The sequence below is a fragment of the Artibeus jamaicensis genome, unplaced genomic scaffold (assembly GCF_021234435.1).
Source record: "Artibeus jamaicensis isolate MK-2021 breed Jamaican fruit bat unplaced genomic scaffold, CSHL_Jam_final scaffold_612, whole genome shotgun sequence".
In the NCBI taxonomy this organism is placed as follows: Eukaryota; Metazoa; Chordata; class Mammalia; order Chiroptera; family Phyllostomidae; genus Artibeus; species Artibeus jamaicensis.
Window position 1 is genome coordinate 8499435 of NW_026522049.1, and position 5566 is coordinate 8505000.

Sequence of the window (5566 nt, forward strand, 5' to 3'; positions counted from 1 at the left end):
GGCCTGGCGGCGCGTTTTGCCGGGTCCCCAGTGTATCATTAGGGCCGAAACCTTGGCCTAATTCGAAGCTAGGACGTCTCGAGAGAGCGGGTCGGGGAGAAATCGGTGGCCTAAGGAGCTAGATTTAAGCTTTGGAGGGATTGGAAATGGAGGGCCTGGAGGAGGACGCGATTCCTTCGATTTCCCCCGCTCCCTCCCACACAAGACCCTGCGTTCTCCCCTCTCGGCCCTGCGGGGAGGCGCGGCCCTGAGCTCTCCGCGGCCTGTGTCCCGGCCGCCGGCTTCGCAGGCTCCGGGCCCCGGAGCGTCTGGCGCGCCCTCCCCAGCGCTCAGACCCTGCGTCGTCCGCTGGCTGCTGCCAGCCCCCGGGAGGAGGCGCTGGTGCCCGGGTCGGCCTCTGGTCCCTCCCAGCCGTCGTCCCCGGGGCACCCATTCACAAAGCCCCGCTTGGAAGAGGAGACACACACACACACACACACACACACACACACACACAGCGAAGAGGGGAGTTTGATCTTGTCTCATTGGCGTCTGGGCCTGAAAGGAAAATCGTTTGGGTAAACAGCCAAGCTTCCAGGCTTAACGCCTGGCTCTCGCCCCCGCCCCTCCACCCCCTCCCGCTCCCCCACTCCCCTTCAACCCCACCCGCCACCCACACTCCGCTCCGCAGCCGGGCCCCGAGCGAGCTGCGCGCGTCCGGGCGGGAGCCCGGGCTCCGGGGTTCAAAGGGCCGCAGCCCCCAGGGAATGCCCTCCTCTCTGTGCCCCGGGGGACAGAAGCGGACTGCAGGGCGGTGGGACCGGCCTGGGCCACGGTAGGAACCGCGAAATCCCCCGATTCCCTAAGTAGGGCTGGTCCCGGGGGAGGGCGCCGGGGAGTTCGGACCTCGCCAGCGCATTTGCGCCCAGACCGAGCGGAGGCCCAGCCCGCGCCGCCCGGAGGGCACCCTGGGCCCCAGCAGGCGGTCACAGGCGAGTGCACACGTGTGTGGGCAGCCGCGGCGGGGGCGTGGAGCCCCTGCAGGCCGCCGTGCGCTGGGAACACCTCCGCAGGGTGATTATCGGGTCCCGCCTCCTTCCAAACGGCCTCGGCTCCTGGCAAAGCCTTTAATCTATATTAAGCGTTTTCCGAAGTTTGATTCTTTCCAAAGGAGAGTTCTTCAGTTAACTGGCTGTAAACATAATTAATAGTTATTAACATGCAAAAAAAAACCACCCCACTTTGTGGTGTTTTAAAAGAGATTGGTTTCTCTCTAGCTCACACTGAAGCGAGGGGGGGGGAACCTCGAAATCTGAAAATATCCTGATTAGATTATTAGGCCGGATGATAGGCTGACCCCTCCCCACCTCCTCTAATGAAATTCCTCCCTCTTCCCCCTTCCTCCCTCGCTCCTTCCCTCCTCACCCTCTCCTCTTCCAGTCTGGATCTCTCTCCCATCCAGGAATCATTAGCAACACCCTCTGGCTACATGTTTCAAATCAGTGGAACATTGTGACATAGTTGTAATACAAACTCTGCCGCCTTGCACTGTGTCTTGCAGTAGGGAGTGTAACAGCAATAAAAAATCATTTTTCATCTCCAGGCATTATTCAGTGGGGGGAAAAAAACCCAGAAAATCTGAATGTGAGAACAGGAGGGGGAGGAGGAGATAAAAAATGAAGGCAAGGAGGAGAGAGAGAGAGAGGCAAGAAGCCTTTTCCTATGGAGAGACTTCTCCAACCTGGAGACCACTAGAGTCAAGTTTCTAATTTTTCTCCTCTCTTCTCTTTTTGTGCCTGCTCCCCAGTTATGTCCCTCAGCTGACCCCAGGGCCTTCTGGGTCCCAGCATCTCTCAGCAGATCCCTTCTCCCCAACATAGCATCCCAACCAGGCCCCAGGACTCCCAGGGGCCCCCACCACCCCTCCCCAGCTGCCTGGGGTGAGGGGTCCTCGCTCAACCCCTGCTTAGAAATCAGGGCCTCTCGGAAGACTTCCCTAGCCTGATGAAGAAGAGACGAGCCACCCAGGAAGCCAACGTGGCTATTTCCCCGGCTAAGCCCTGTAATTTCGGAGCACAGGCTCTCCAAGAGCCTCCTAATCCGCCATGAGTGTTGGTTATGAGGAGGAGACACTCCCTCCGTTGCCTGCGTGCCCTTTGTGAGGGTTACCTGCCCACCCAGGAAGGGCAAAATTTCAAAAAAGGGTCTCTATGCTGAGTCTGTCCAGGCAGGAAAATGGAAGGGCTCAACACATGGGCGCGATCCACTCTGTGACCAGAACTTCTAGCTCAGGCAGCATTATCCACAGGATCCACTGAGCTCCTTTATATAAAAACAAATGCAGTCAAAACCACATTGAACGGAATTACGTGCACCCTCCACCCTTAAATACACACACACCCTACACAAATCCTTACGAGACAAGATAGGACACTGTCATTTTAATGCCACAGTTGGCACCTTTGCAGGAAAAATCTTGTTTTCCGAAATTTGTTTTTTCTTCTAACACCTATCTCGGGGGATGGCGTGTTTTGAAAGAAATTGAAGTAGAGACTCACCGTATGCGTGATTTAAACTTTCTTTCTATTTTTGTAGTCCCTCGGACGTGACAGTGGGGTGGGTCTCTTAAAGTTACCCACTGTATAAAATAGGGCCAAACACCCGGTTACACTTTGCAGAGGAACACTGTGTAATGTGTAACTCTTGTAGCTGCTTTCACTGGCCAATCGATGTACATACAGGTTTAGGGACTGAGTTTTGTGGTCATTTTGTCATCTGAGCCAAAGGCTGAGGGGGGACCAGGCTGGCCCTTGCATGGCAGGGCACCTTGGATATCTGAAGGACCTGAATGAGTGGATTTCGGTGGAAATCGTAATTGGGAAGGGATGACTTCATAGGCACCGCCTTAAGGGAGATCTTTGCATTGGCCACAGCTGAGTGGCCGGAACACGGTGGCGGCGCGAACGTCTGGCCTTTTAGGGACATCTCTTGTTTATTTTATATTTTCTACGGACATAGCGTCACGACTTAGACTGAGCGAAATTGCACCTATGTATTTTTCCCCTGTCCCTTGCTATGTTCCTTTTACGCCAGTGCAGACGCTGCGCAGTGTGTCGGTCGCAGACAACGGGGTGTCGCGGGTGGGAAGGAGGCCTGTGCATTTAAGCTTCCCTTAGGTTTTGGGGAAAGTCCGGAGACGGTCAGGTCAAGCTGCAGAAAGCTGGGAGTCTCGTACGTGTAATTCCAGTTTCCGCGGCGAGGTGGCGCTCCAGGGCACGGCAGCGCGCCCGGCTGCCCGCCGCGTTCCCGCAGCGAGGCCGCGGCCACGGAGCCAGGGCAACGCCGGCTTCCCCGCGCCCGGGCGCGAACATCGCGGAGCGCTCCGACCCGCTGCACCCACTGGTCGGCCGGCGGGCGAAGGCCCGAGGCCGCGGCTGAGGAAGGCCGGCGGCAGCGCGGAGCGCGGCCGGGCCGGGGCGGGGCACCCTGCGGGGCCCGGTGGCCCCGGGGGGGAGTCAGCGAGGTTGGAGTTCGCGGTGGGGCGCGGGACGCGGGCTCGGCCGGAGCGTGGAAGGCCGGGCCCACGCACACCGAAGGCGCCCCCACCTCTTGCAATCCCTGCTCGGGACACCTCGCTTCTCGTTCATTTTCCTTGTTATCGGTTTCTTTTAACGAAAAAATTTTAAAGGATAGAAAATCATATGCACTCCGTATTGCTGTTCCCCCAAACCAGAAGTTTTTCCTATTTGGTAGGGTTTTGTTTTTTGGGTTTTTTTTTTCCTTCATTGTAGCTTTACTGCCCTCCCCTTTTCGTTCCCCCCACCACACACACACCTTTCCATAGGTGTCTGTTTTTCTTTTCCTTTTTGACTAACTTCTGAGAGCTAGTTCTGTGTGGGTGGATGAGAGAGCAAAAGAGAGAAGGAGAAAGAAAGAGAGAAATTAACAGCAGCTCTGGAAGACCCAGCGTTGGGCAAATGGCAGCAACACTGAAATTATTTCGATGTATTGGACACAACTCCATCCTGCGATTTCGTTTCCATACTTTTGCTTTTTCTACTACGTATTTCACAAGACCCAAGTCCAAGATGAGGGGGGCAAATGCCTTTCACCGCCTCTCTCAACCTGCGGTGCAGGGGACCCTTGAAAACCACTCTTGAAACAGTGATAGAAATAATTCTACTAATAGTCACAGTGCACAGCATTGCCATCTTGCATTAATTTCTTCGTGGGTTTGCATCCAGCTCCGTGGGGTCTGAGCAAGGCCAGAGGCGTGGCTGTTCGCCTGAGCTCTCTGTTGAGCCATTTCCTTGACCCCTGGGTTGTCCCCTAACCCAGTAGCCTTGGGCCCTGGATGCTGGGAGGCTTTGCTGAGCCTGCAACCTGGTCTCGGAATAGTGCCAGCTGCACCTCCTTTAGCCCCAATTCCCTGCCACCTCACCTTCCTTGAAGTTTCTAGTATAAATGCAAGTATTTTTTGCCCCCATTTGCGAGTCTATGGAAACTCAGAGGGCTGGGTCATTAGGCGTGTTCATGTGGTGACCGAGAATTATAAACACAACCCGAGTCTCTTCCAGTGCATTTCCTCAAGCATTTATTTGAGTTAAGTCATGAAAAGTGACAGTTGTGGAATGGGCAGCTTTTACACGTAATGAAGTCGGATGAGGCTTGAACCTGTCGATTGCTATAAATCAGCTTTGAAAAAGACGAATGAAGAATATTATTTGGGCGCTGAAGAGCCAGCATTGGCTAAGGGGCCTGAAATCGGCCTGCAAGCCGTCTCTCTGGGCAGGAGCGGGGCCAGGCTCTGCCCTGGGAGCGTGGCCCTCCGGTGGCCCAGGCGGCCTGGGACCTGCACTGCCCGCAGGTGACATTTTGGTGGGGGCAGGTCTCTGTGTAGACTTTATCTTTGGATTTGGGCCACCTCAGTGTGTCCAGGCAGGTGGCCTCAGTCCTCACCACGGTTGGAAATTCAGAGGGGCTGACACCCAGGCCACAGTCTAGATGGGGCCCAGCCCAGGTCCCCAGCAGGCTGAGGGTGTCCATTCCCTCCCTCCGACAGGCGGGGCCGGGCACCTGCAGACCCGCTACTCTCACTGACCCATTTGGAAATGGTGGCAGCAGATGAAGGGAAGGAAGGGGAGGAAGGAGAGTGAGAAATTAAATTTTCAGGGGGCCCTGAGAGGCCAGCGGGTTTGGGTTCTTGGTGACATCAAAAGGCCCTCAACTGCTAGGGAGCCCAGGGAAGGGCAGGACTGGGGACCCGGCACCCAGAGGTCTTGTGTTGGGGGAAAGGGTTTCAGTTCAGCACCTGCCCCACTCACGGAGTCCAGACATGGCTTCGGAGGAAGGTGAGCTGTTGGGCGTTTTTAAAATAAAATTTCTAGGCAATCTCAGCTCCTGCACAACCGCCATTTAGATCCTAACCTGACGTGGGGGGGGGTAAAGGGGGGGCGATAGTCCTTTCCCCGGTGCCTGCAGCCCCGAGTCCGGCAGCTGACCTGGCCGGGGAGAGCCCAGCGACGGCAAGCTCTCCAGCAACAGGTGCTGCTGTTTACCCTCCCCCGCCTCCTCCAGCCCCGTCCCC

At 56.3% G+C, this 5566-nt stretch overlaps 1 long non-coding RNA gene across 1 annotated transcript in view; it reads left to right on the plus strand.

Moving 5' to 3' along the window:
• Positions 1-667: 667 nt before the first annotated feature.
• The window catches only part of LOC128626441 (uncharacterized), a 47892-nt gene continuing 42993 nt past the window's right edge, over positions 668-5566 (plus strand). The window contains exon 1 of the long non-coding RNA XR_008390416.1: positions 668-814. This is a non-coding gene — a long non-coding RNA (uncharacterized LOC128626441). The remainder of the gene's footprint in view (positions 815-5566) is intronic.